The 13,668-nt window shown below is 41.2% G+C and overlaps 1 protein-coding gene across 16 annotated transcripts in view; it reads left to right on the top strand.

The window, feature by feature from the left end:
• TENM2 (teneurin transmembrane protein 2) overlaps positions 1 to 13,668 on the top strand; it is a 3,416,041-nt gene that overhangs the window by 3,000,166 nt on the left and 402,207 nt on the right. The gene's annotated exons all lie outside the window — the stretch shown is intronic.

The raw sequence follows: 13,668 nt of genomic DNA, 5'->3' as shown, positions 1-13,668 counted from the left end.
GAGCTTTATCCCATCTCTAGACAGCTGACTCAACGTACAGCAATCGCCGGGCAGCCTGACCGTCGGAGGTCAGCTTCTTTTACTAGGAAAGAAAATTTGAAAATATGTGGCCCTAGGGAAAGAGGTAAGCCAACATCACATTTAACAGCCACCCCAAAATGGTGGGATAGAAGAATGATTTAAGGCGAGAATGCTTATGGCTGTGGAATTTTTGAGACTTCGTCCTTTGAACTGTACGGTGTTTGAGGCTGAGTGAGAGGGCGAGACTGTGTATGGACAAGCTACTGCTTGACTCATTGTTGGTGACTCTCCACCTGGAAATGAACATCGCAGATCTGTGGTAATGCTTGGGGAGGCATCATGATTTGGCAGCTTGAATAAACTCGGAATAGGTCATTATTATATAGCAATTTGGAGAATGTAAGAGGGGCATTGTCTGAAATGATTTCTCCCTTGGCTAACTCCTCAGTGTACCACTCATTTGCCACTTAACACATAAACACTGCCTTTTATTAGACTGTTTTCATGCATGTGTGTTATCCTCCATTCCCGTGTTTCTGAAACTGGATTAAGCACAACAGTCATGGGAGCCACTTATTAAAAGAATGGGTTTCTGGTCCCCTGAGACATTTTTGATACAATAGTCTTGAGTAAAGGCTCAGATACCTGTATTTTTATATGGCTTTTGCAATGACCCATGTTTAGGATTTGCTGCTCTTTAAAACTCTAAGTCCACAAGGGCATTTTGTTTCCTAGCATCTAGCAAAGTGCTTGGCACAGAGTCAAGTTCAGTAGATATTTGTTGACTGAAGGAGGGAATGAATGAATATTACAAGTTCCTTGGGGTCAGTGATGATGTAACTTACCTCCCACAATGCTAGTAAATAGAGATCAATGATTGTGTACTGATTGATTAGTTTTAAATCTGTGACTTATTTTTCCTGTACCTTTGCTCAGCTCTGGGGAAGTGGCCATGCATTTGTTTAAAGTCTTGTATTCTGAAAAACCTGCTTCCACTTTAGTGAGGTGAGGTGGTGCATACAGCATCCAGGAGCTGATTTGGGGTAGGTTCAGGAGTTTACTTATTCTAGAAACCCACAGAGAGAACAAGTTCCCACATTTTGCAAGTTTATTGTGCTGCAGTGTGGTGAATAATTGTCCTGAGGGGACTAGATGGCATTGGAAAGTATTAATCTTGGATTTTCATTTCCTGTAAAATAACTTTCCACTTATTACATTCAGTGAGAATACTTTGGGTTTCAGGAAATATGCATATTTTATCACAGACAGTCCTAAGTGTGCTCCCAAACGTATCTGAAACTCAGGAGTTAAGAGGGACAGGTGCAAGCAATTGAGTGAACCAGAGGATGCCAGACTAGTCTGTGAGAGACTGGAGGTAGAGTAGGACAGAGTCACCTAGAGTCAGCACAGCCGGCACATCATTGTCTAATTTTAGGCTCACTGAGCTTTTAAATTTTTTTTCAATAGGAAAATATTAAAAATCAAAATGACAGTAATAATGATTAATGGGCTAGAATTATCAAGCCCCTGACCATGTTCCAGGCATTATACTGAGTTCTTTCACATATCATGCTATTTAACTGATTCTTTGCAAGAACCCAATGAAATAGTGTAGTGCATTACAAATGAGAGCATCTCAATTAAGATGGGGCTCAAAGAATATCATCGGACCCTTCTCTTCCCTGTTGGCTTTTTCTTTGGTGATAAAGATGGCCATCGGCAACTCCAGCTTACATCCTGTGAAGATACAGTGTCGTGGAAAAGAAGATTCTCTTCCTGCAGCGTCAAGGAAATCCACAAGATCACCTTCACTTCTGACGTTGACTGCAAAGCTGGGGGATCCCTGAGATCACCCTCACTTCTGATACCAATTGTAAATTCAAGAGTCCCCAAGATCATTCAGTTATAATAATTCACTGGAAGGATTCATAGAACTCACTGAAAGCTATTATACTCACAGTTATGGTTATTACAGTTAAAGGATATAGATTAAATTAAGTCAAGGGAAGAGACTCATGGAACAGAGTCAGGGAAAGTTCCAAAAACAAAGCTTCCAGTTGTACTTTCCCAATTCAGTCATAGACAGGGTTAACTTTTCCCAGTAACAATGTGTTCCAATATACATGGAGTGTTTTCAACCAAGGAAGCTCTCTTGAGCCTTGATGTCCAGAGTTTTTATTGGAGCTTGGTCACAGAGACATGATGACCACCCATGTGGCTGACCTTTAGTCTCTAGTCCCTCCAGAGGTCAAGTTACCACATGGTCCAAAGCCCCCACCATAAATCACATCCTGAGACTGTCCCATGTGGCCCAAGTTCCCCAGGTAAACAAAGTATCTTATCAGGCAAGTCATTCTGAGGACTTAGAGATTACCTCTCAGGAGCCAAGGGCAGAGACCAGACTTCTCTTTAAGAAAGGCTAATTCTTTACTGCACAATTCTCCAACAATTTCAATAACAGCCCTGGCCTCCAGTGGGGTCATGGGCCCATCCCTGAACCAATTTTTGGGGCGTGGAAATAAAATATGCTAACTGGCCAGGCCTAAGGTTGATGCCATTTGGCTGGCCCACTTATAAACCAAGAGCAAGGAAGGGTGGTTATCAAAGAAAATTGGACATCGATCAAGCTCTTCTCACTAGGAAATAAAATAAGAAGACGAATTCTGTGTTCACTCGTGAAAAGACTACACATTGTAAATAAATGACCAAATTCCTTTTATTTTGATTTAATGGGACGTCATTAACAAGTCCATGGGAAAGCTAACTAAAGGTGACTTAATAAGTGTAGTTTCTAAAAAAGACAGAGCCTCTAAAATATGCCATGTGTGACTTAAGAAAGAGGCAAAATAATAACAAGCGGATGAAGAAGTTCTGTATGCGATTGCTCATGCAAATTTCCCACCAGGAAGGAGTTGTCTGTCTCATTTCTCTAGAACAACATGAAAATCTCCTAGAGCAGTGGTTCCCAAGCTTGTGGTGTGTTAGCAGCATCTGGGGAGCTTTTAAAATCCGAATGCCCAGGTCACACCCCCTACCCGTGAAGTCGGAATGTCTAGGGGTAGGATCCAGGCATTTGTATTTTTTAAAGATCCCCAGGAGATTCCAAAGCAGCAGTTTGGAAACCACTGTTTTGGGTATTAAAACAACCTGAACACTACTGCCCTGAGCCCTAGTTTCCAGTATGGCCAAGTGAACACTGACCAACCGCTAGTGGAAAAACTGCTCTTGAGAATTGGCAGAAAGTAGTGCCAAACCTGAGTTGGAGACACCTGGGTTCAAACCTGGCTTTTACATTTACTGCCTGTTGGGTCTTGAGCAACTGTGTTAGCCTCTAGAAGCTTCCTCGTCTGTAAACAACTAGTAATCCCTACCATAGGGAACTTCTGAAAGAAAATATGTAGAAAGTTCCTGGCATAGCAAATGTCAGTTACTTTCCTTATATTATTATATAAATTTTAAGAGATATGGAAACCCCTTGCCATTTTTGGCCTGCCTTTGTTTCTTTGTTTTGTTTTTAACATGTCTATGAAGGATAAAAAAATTTGTATCTCGGTCAATGATGCAAAAGTTTAAAATTTTCTTTGTTATTAAATATATTTGATCTCTTAAATATTGGGAATCCTGTGAAGAGGTGGCTCATTCATTCAGTTATTTATCCAAGCAAGATTTACTAAGTATCTACAACAATATTCCATCAATCCTAAAGTGCACTCACTTGCAAAATAACTTACTGCTATCTTACGTATGAATAAGAGAGGAAAAGCTTTTGCCAATTAAACTATGACATGCCATCAGTTGCAAGAGGAATTCCTATTTCATAAATGTTAAAATGAGCAGGGAAATGTACATGATAGAGTCAGTAAAATGCGGTATCCTCCAGGATGACGGGCATTAGGATACAGAGCTGCACAAGATACTGATTCAGTCATTGGAGGCCAGAAAGGACTAAGTTCCACAGATGGCCTCAATCCTCTCTCTCCTGAGAAGAAAGTCGACTCCAATTTCATCAGGAGAAAATTCTTTTTCATGCCTCTTTTAGATCATTAAATGTCATACACTGATCACTGTTTCACCTTTGAGAAATACAGTGACCTGTTTAAATGGTCTCCATTTTTAAATCACTTTTCTTCAAACAGGACCAATTTTAAATGGCTGTATGTCATCCCACCCATAGATGGGAGAGTGAAAATGGCTCATTATTTCAGCAGATCACATAACTCATGATACAGGAAGGCAGGAGGTGGGAAGTTAGAGGGAATACAATTTGATGATCACATGATTTTTCTTCCTCAAACCTCCCCATTCAACTGAAGATTTTGTGTTGTGATCCCAAATGGGTCAAAATATAAGCTCAGAAAAAAATTTTCTGAATAGAATCCTTTGCTCTGTTCTATTTATACTTAATACAGGTACAGATATGCCCCATTTCTCTCTCCCAACATTAAAGCCTACTTGCCCAGAAATGTGCCTATGTTTACTAATTTTTTTTTTTCATAGCTAGCTAAATACGTCGCAAAATGGAGGCAAGATGTTGGAGAGATTTTAGAAATAGGCAAATCATCAGTGATTCTGACTTATCCCATTGAAATGCAATCTTTGTATTTAGTTTGAGAAATTAATTTTTTGGTGACAGAAAAAAATTCCAGGAAAGAAAAAGGAGAGAGACAAAAATAATAGCCACTTCAAATCCAAATGAGAATCCTACTAACAGCATCTTGGTGTGCCATGCTGGGACCCTGCTCCCGTCGACAGAGCTTTTCTTTTGAAGGTAAGCAATTTAGAGAATGAATCTGCTCTGCTGTCTGGTAGGAGGATGGATGCCAAAGTTAGATCTTTAAGGAAATAATCTTATTAGTCCCTCTTATTAAGGAAGCCTCTGCAGTGTGTAGACTTTGAACCTGCCTGATGAAAAGTAGGTCTTGTCAAACAGCTCACAGCTCCTAGTGAAAAGGTTGAACTTTGTTGGTTTAGATCATCCAATCCAAATGCAAACATGTTTCTAAGCTTCTGTTTGCATACTCTGGGAGAAAAAAAGACTTCCTCATTTTCCCTGACTCTGACACTAATAGCATTGCAAGGGGTTGGCAGCTTCCACGGAAATTACTAAATCACTGTGTTAATGGTACACGCAGGAAGGCAAAAGTTTTCTGCGTAAGCTGAAATTTAAAGCTTCCCATTGTCATTGTTTGGGTCCTTTTATTTACTTAACTCTTCATTTTTTTCTCTAAACGGATCCTGGTTGTTCAGTTTCTCTTCTATGACATCTCCAAGCTGACCCCATCCGGAAGTCGTAAGGCTGAGACTTTGACAGCTCTGTCATTTTCATAGCCGTGAGGGTTGATGTCGAGCTTCCAGGATTATTGCTCTCTAGGAATACTTCACTACCCAATCAAGCGGAAGGTCAAGAGAGATGGAGAGAGGAAAAAAACTCTAATTAAATCAGGAAGGGCTGGCTTGTGCCATCAAACATGCGTGCAACTTCAGGAGGGCCTCATGCTTGTATCTGAGTGCAACAATTGGCCCCAGTCAGGGGCCGCAATTGTCACAATGGACAACAACAAAATTGCCATTAGAATGAGCAGCTTTTTAAGGAACCGGCTCCATTCTTTGCTTCTACCCTGCTATTAAGGCCCTTCTCAAATCAGATTAAGGAAAGGCACAGTAACACATAGCTTGATTAGAGTAATGGACAGAGGAGAGCAAGCTCCTGTCTTGCATCTGCTGCTTTTGCTCCTAAAAGGTGTGGCTTCTGAGCCCTAGCCTGGTATGTAATGCAACTGGATAGTAGTGCCCAGATAGAATTAAAGTAAAGTATGAAGCTTATTCCGCTTGGAACAGAACTGAGAAGAGCCTTCCTCCAAATTTTTGCATGGTGGGTCCCTGCAGTAAGGAACCAGGTACCATGTAGAATGCCCAGACACTCAAACTGCTTTCATCCATTTTAGTTTAGCACAGCCTGTCTGAGACCTACTATGTGCCAAACATTGGCAAGAAATTAGTGGTTCTACAAAGTCGTGGACAGGAGCTTTATGTCTAATAGGGGCTTAAGGCAGGTGAGCTAAATACTATTAATATAAGATAATAAATACAGTGAAAGGGCAATAATAATAAGTTTTAAAAAATATGGAACACCTAATATGGGCTAGTCACTGTCTAAGTGCTTTATAGGAAATAAGTCATTTAACATAAAAGTTAGACTGTTACACCTGGAGCACAAAGGGTATGGAGAATCCCCTCAAAGGAGGTGTTTGACTGGGTCTTGAAGGATGTATAGGAATCATTTCCTATGTCTAAGAAATAGAGGAATGGAAATAAAACTTTGCCAAATAGAGAAAAACCTCAGATATAAAGACTCAAAGTATAACATCAGATGAGATCATCCAAGCAATATGGCATTACTGAAAAGGCAGATGCTAGAGAAGGAGCTAAAGGTGATGGAATGCAATGAAGGCTCTGTCCTCTAGGTTATGGAGCCATCAAAGAATTTTTAAGTAGGGATGACATTCAGATTTCCATTTTAGAAAGATCATCCTAAGGCCCAGCATTGCTCTGTCCCTGTTGAAGTGATAATAGTACTAGTTTGCTCTGCAGACCTCCCTTGACAACAACCTCCCCCCCGAGGGTAGGTGCTGCCTTGGCAGAGGTACCTATGTAGAACCCTCAGGCATCAGCATTCTGCTTGTTGACTAAGAGTGGAAGGAATGAAGATTTTCGTTTTTATTTATTGGTAAATGCTTCTCGTGGCAACTTAATGCTTCTGTTTCAACTCTATTACCCAGGAGTTCTTAGAAGGTGTCATCTTCTTTAAGTGACAATCTGAGTGTATCCCACTAAGTGTCCAACTTTATGGGAAAGTTGCTCTGTGGATAGTTGGCTGGAGCAGACATTCACTCCCAGCTGCCTATTCCTCCAGGCTTATGTCGCAGAACATCTGTGTCTCATACTTACAGGTCAAGGAAAACCAGCTTTCTGAGCAATGCCTATCTTTGATGGCCCAGAGACATGACTAAGGAACAAGACAAATGAGAAAGGCAGTCTCGGGGAAGGAGACAGAGAAGAAGCAGTAACATGTTTGTCAGCCACAGTGAGATGTCCAGGATGGCACACACACTGGTCGTGGTGTCCCTAAGATTTACCATCATGAAAAGGGTAGGCCACAGGGGATAAGATTACGAGATAATCTACCAGGCCTGAAAGTTAGACTCATTCCTTCCTTAATTATTTTCCTGCAGGTTACACTTTCCTTCATGTTTCTGTGAGGCAGCTGTGGGAAATACAAAGGTTTGATTCTGGCCCTTGAAAGTGCCAGTTTCCTGGTGACCCTTGCTGTAGCCAGTCCTTCATAAGCATGGGCTGGGCCCGTCCAGTGTGAGGAGGGCTATGAGCATCCCAGTTAGTGGGGATGGAGAGGATGATTGTAAGATTGTATAAGTCTCTGAAATGTGTCCAGTAGTGAAAGGAAAGGAGTCAAACCAACTCAGATTAATAATTTGGAAGGTCTTCAGAGGAATATTACGTAACTGTCCAGAGTTCTGAAAGAAGGTCGCTTTGCTAGGGAGCTTACAAGTTCTGCACACCCACACACAGAACTGAGCAAGGCCCTGGGAACCACTGTGCTATGGTGGAAAGATCATTGGAGTGTGGGAGGAGCAGGAAGAGTACGTACCTATTGAAAACTTGGACTTTGCTTCTGAGCTTACAACCAAGGCAGCGTTCTCTCTCTCTATTCCCCCACACACTGCCGTGATACAAAGCAAACCCTCCTTTGACAATAAGCCAAAGTATTGAGGCCTCCTCCTCACTGGCTCAGTCTGCAGCCTGAGCAGTAGCAGTTCCAACCACCCCCTCCCTCTCACTGCATCCCCTACTCCATAGATTTCTCAGGAACGGCGCTCTGGCCTCCTTGGTCATCTCAACCTATAAAGCCGTCAGAAGTCCTAACCATATATCAGTTTTCTAAATTGAGAAGGTGATGAATTTTTAAATTCTTGAACCTGTGCTGTAATAATCTTTCCACCATCCTACACATTACAATGCAGGAAGGCAACAGATGTGTTTTCTTATGACTCTGAGAACATGAAATATTGATGGGGGAAAGGAGCGTGGCTGTGGTATGGAGGTTTGCCTGCAACGAAGGTAGCCGTCCTCATCCCAGCTTCTCATTTTCCATCTTTCTTTTCTGACGCTTAGGACATGAATAAAGCCCCAAACCCATGATACCCAAGGCTAGTTCAATGAAAACTCTTTAAAAGCTGTGCAGTGAAATCTGTCTAAAAAGGTCTTTATCAGTCTCCAGGGACCAATTGCTAATGTAGCTAATACACGTTTGATCTATACAGATGACTTTTCCTTTGTCCCCAAGGGAACCTCTACAAACACTTTGGATTTACATGGTGCCAAGCCCAAGTAGCCTGTTGGAAAATAAATAGCATTTTAACACATTTAAGCATCAGTGCCCAGGATGAAAAGTAGCGTGTGGGCTCTTCTCTGAGTTTTCTATCTGGGCTGTAGGACATAATCAAAACTTCATTTTTAGAGCATTTCTTTTCCTGGTGACATTTCACTCTGAGGCACTGCATTTTGAAGAGAAAAAGGCACAAAGTAGAGACTCTGCTGCTTCAAAAAAAAGAATAACATTTTCATCTAGGACAGTTTTTCCAAACACATGTTTGAGTGCCATGTGGGTGTCAGTGTGTTTGGTACAAATGTGCAAGATGTCTTTAAGAGGCACAGAGTTGAATATTTTTTTATTTTAATATTTATTTGTTGTAATGCACATTAGGAACATATATATATATATATATGTAGTTTTATATAGCTAGCACTTCTAAGCTGTGATTTCATGGATATTATTAGCTAGGATGAGGCTGAAGTTGAAAATAGCAAGTCAATTTAAAGAAAAATATTAAGTAAATGAAAGAACGGTGGACTGGATGGAATGGCAGCTGCAGCAGCTCCAGAGAAGGACTGGATAGAGCGAAAATCCAGAAGCTGGGAGGAAAATGACTAATGTTGGTAAATGCTGATCTGGGGAAATTCCCCACCTATTTAATTAATAGGAGAGTCAGGGCCAGATCTGCCCTTCCCTGGCCAGTGGTGACAAGTGTGAATCTGTCAGTCTACATCCCCTTGCAGAGACGGAGATTCCCTGTGGCTCAACTAGAGTTGGATCACAATTCCCTGTTGTCTGAAGTCCTATTTTTCTTGTGGTTTTAAGCAGAAAATTGCACGTTCATGGTGCCTCAAGCCAGTATGTCATATCAGCCCTCTTCACAATGAAATGATGTAAGACAGGATATTGCCGGCCACTCAAGAGACGTGCCTTTCAGAGAGGGAGTCCTTCAAATGAGTGGGCTCTGCCCTGGATTCTCAAGTGCAGAGGGAGAATTTGTAACTATCCTCTGCTATATCTGAGTCCATGATGAAAAGATCATGATAGCATTGTATAGCTACCGAGGCTTTAGCATATGGCAGGCACAGTGCATTAAACCTTCAGAAGATCTGAGTGAACCAGGCACCATTATTTTCCCTGGTGTATTTATGGGGGAGGTAAAGGTTGGAGACACACGCAGCTAGGAGATTCAAATCTAGTTGTGTCTGACCAAGACGTTGGACTTCCTTCACAACTCAAAATAAGAGGTCACTCTCCAGCTGTGAACACTTGGGGGAAATGGCCGCTTCTACAGCTGTGATTCCACCCACAATGGGCATTTGAAAATCCTACAGGGTCTTCTTTAGAATAGTGCCCAAACTTCAACTTCCTCCCTGGCAACACGAAATCACAGATAGGAAAACAATGACCATGATCTTTTTTCAGGTATGGCGAAGGTTGGGAGAGTGGAGGGGTGGTTGGCATGGGAGGAAGAAAGGAAAAAGAAAATAATAAATCTATATACATGAGAGGAATTTATGCACCAGGGTTCTCTTCCCAGCTCCATAGTGAGCCCTAATGACTTTAGGAAAGTCTCTTATCCTCCTTGATCTTTTTTTTCCCACCGATGTTATGAGGGATTTCAACTAAATGACCGTGTAAGTCCCATTAAAACTCTTTGAATCCACATTAGGGTAAGTAATTTATTTTGATTTTGTCTTTGATGTAGAATAGCTCAGGAGAGAGTTGGGTTGGAGGGTGGTTGCTAAAACACTAGAGAAACCTAACCTTCACTGGTGACTCAGTCTAAGAGAGGATAACAGAGTTGTGTCATCATAAAGGATCCCAGGAAAGTATATACAGGACATCTCGTTCTGAAGCAGGGAGAGAGGGCACGACATAGGGAACATGGGGCCAATTCTCCTCCATCCCCGTACTCTCTCTTTGGGCTCCATATCAGAAGCCCTGCTGCCTTCTTGCCCAACCGTAACTTGGAATGTTGTAGAATCACCCACGTTTTTGAATCAGCTCCTGTAGACAAGAAAAGTGCTGAGTCCTCTCCCTGAAGGAAATAAGATGAGGAAAAAACTTTCCTTTTGCTTCATTTATGAAAGTTAACTCAGATGAGGATTATACAATTTCTGAATCTGCCACCAACTAAAAGGTAGCCTTAAACAATTGTCCACCCCTATGGAAACAGGAAGTAGGTGCTCCAAGTAGTTCCTTGTGTTGTTCTGGAAGCAATGATAGCTTCTCAAGTCTGCTGCTGATGAGACACACCTATGCCTCAGAGGTAGTCTCAGCAGTACATATTTAACAATATTCAACATTTGGAATTGAATTTGAGCTTCCACATGGAAAAAAATCCTAGAATTTAAACGCTACCAACTGTGCTTTCATATTATTTACAGAGACAAAGAAAGGCCTGTATTGAAAGATTAGCATTCTAACTCCACACATTGTCTAAGTACAGATGGCCCAGCAAAGTCAGAGTAGCCCTGAGCTGAAGTACAGTAGTTGCCCCTTATCTGCGGTTTTGCCTTCCATGGTTTCAGTTACCTGTGGTCGATCACAACCTGAAAATAACACTATGTCACAATGCCTACCTCATTCACCTCCCTTCATCTCATCATCTCATCATCTCTGCATTGTATCATCTCATGTCATCACAAGAAGTGATGTACAATAAGGTATTTTGAGAGGCCACATTCACATAGCTTTTATTACAGTATATTGTTATAATTGTTCTACTTTATTATTAGTTATTGTTAATCTCTCACTGTGCCTAACATAAATTAAACTTCATCATGGATATTTTTCCAAAAAAAACATAGTATATATAGAGTTCGGTACTATCTGTGGTTTCAGACATCTGCTGGGGGTCTTGACACATATCCCCCACAGACAAGGGGGAACTATTGTATGCCTGGTAAGAGAACAAATGTTCAGCTTCATGCTGGCTAATTTAGTACATACCATGGAGGGAAAAATAAGGGAAATGTTAACTTAATGAAACAAGATCATGACTTGTATTAGAAAGAGATTATCTGTGATCTGTGCAGTGAAGAAAGCAGGGCCATGTTACAACTTGATTTGGCTGATGTGTTTTAGAAGGACTCATAATTCATGTTTCAACCGGAGAAATAGCTTCAGCAAGTGATGCAACATGCTGCATTTTTGTTCAGGTGGTTTGACAAGAAATGAAAGATGAAGTTGTTTGAAACTCTAATTGAGAAAAGGATCTTAATGATGTCCATGCAGTACAGCTGTTTATAGGGATGGAGTCACAATGTCTGTGGGTATTTCTTAGCAGTGAATTGTTCTAGAACCTACTTCTTTTGAAGATTTATAATTTTGATAGCTTTTGTTTATGTAAGCAATAAGTATGGTTAGCACTTCAACAAACTCCATATTCAAGACCTATTGTGTTTGTTTTACAGAAGAAGATGCAAATATCTATTAACTACGTCATTAGAGAAGAGATATATGAGTAAACATCTGTATTTTTCAAAGATATTAATAATAATATGTGTATATTATCATCCGATGAAAATGCAGCCTTTATAAAATATGCATAATTTGAAGTATTGCTTTTCTCATTCAAAAGATTTAGAAACCTATACTGAAAACCTTAGATCGTAAAATGGCTTAATAAAAACTGTGGAACCTCATTTATGGAGAAACTTAAAATCAAAATTTAAAGCCATCACTTTCTGAAAAAATTAAGTTCCTCGTGAAGTACTGGTCCTGTACACACATTATTAAAGTAGAGAGACTGGACTGAGTTGAAACCAATTTATTGGACAGTGAAATAAAAACCTGGCTGTGAGTTCCATTGGTTTTATCTTCAGCCTTGTGGGAGGATGGAAGGAACATCGGAAAGGATGTCAGACCTGTGGTTTCCAGCTCAGCTATGCTGGGTGACATGAAATTGAGTGAGTCCCTTGAGCTCTCTGGTCCTCCTTGTCCTTTTTTGTAAAATGCTAGTTTTGTATAAGATTAGAGGTTCTCACCCTCCGTTCCTTGTAGGTTGGGGAGTAGGGGATGTAGATAAGAGAAGGAGGATTCGAAAGGATGCGTCTTCAGGCCACTTTTTCTCCCAGTGGATATCAAAATTCTGAAATAGTTTTCATTTACAGTTTAATCAACAGAAAGGTGTTTCGGTTTATTTTTTAAATTTTGGAATCCCCTTTTAAAAAAATAAATGTTTCATGATCCTCCTCTTCAAACTCTCCGTTTGTACTCTCTTTAGTTTTTATTGACATCTCTGTCATGGGGCAACTCATCTGACAAGTTTATTGAAGGCAAATGATAGTGATGACTACAGTGCTTTGCACACAGATTGTCAATAACGATCTGATTGTTCAGGGAACACTTAGAGATGGGGCTCAGGCATCTGTGAGCCAGTCAGGGTAAGTTTTGTGCCATTGAACTGGTAACCTCCTGAAAATTCATAATAACCAAGGTTTATTACAAGCTCACAAGGTGCCAGGCACTGAATTAGGTACTTTACATTTATGACTGAATCCTCAAAATCCTAGAAGTGGGTCTCATTGCCCACAGTTTCCAGATGAGGAAACTGAGCTTCAGGGAGGTCGAACAACTTTCCCAAGGCCACAGGCTAGCAAACGACTGGCAGACCGTTAGGCCTTTCCCACATTGCAGCTCTGGACGGCAGCAAGAGGGTCCCCAAGGGGTCCTTGCCAAGACTTGTAGTCTGAGGTCAACCTCTAAGTTGATTATTGCTTTCTTATTGGAGGAAGAGTGATATTCTTGAATAACCTTCCTCCTAAGGAATCATCTGTGTCCTCGTCACTCTAGTTAGTTGCTTCTAAGTCCTTTTCAAGAAAAATTACAACGTGAGTTGGATTCCTTAGTGGCAAGGATCAGAGGAACTGCTTCTAGCTGAGAGCGTAGCTGTGTCCACATGGGGCCAGTGGACTGGATGACCCAGCGTTGTGGGTCTAGGGAGCCAATACTCCAACCTGAAATCATCCCACAGGGCAACTGGTATCTACTTTTCCATTCATCAGATCTTTGAGTGTCTGGGTTGTTGTATCATTATGTGGTATAAGAATACAGACGTGTGTGTGTTCTATCATGCTGCTCTTCGTCTGTCTAGTGTTGCGGAAAGCTCTGCTTCTTCATGCGCTGTAGTAATCCCCATCACTCGGCTCTTGTGTGCACTAGAAAGTGGGTTTGCCCCCTCTGGGCTCTGCTCCACTGACCTACACCATGCTCTCTACCATTGTTTCTATCCCGGACACCAATTTTCC

Source organism: Equus caballus, chromosome 14, assembly GCF_041296265.1.
Source record: "Equus caballus isolate H_3958 breed thoroughbred chromosome 14, TB-T2T, whole genome shotgun sequence".
In the NCBI taxonomy this organism is placed as follows: Eukaryota; Metazoa; Chordata; class Mammalia; order Perissodactyla; family Equidae; genus Equus; species Equus caballus.
Note: the sequence above shows the minus strand (reverse complement) of the source record. Positions and strands in the feature narration are given on the sequence as shown.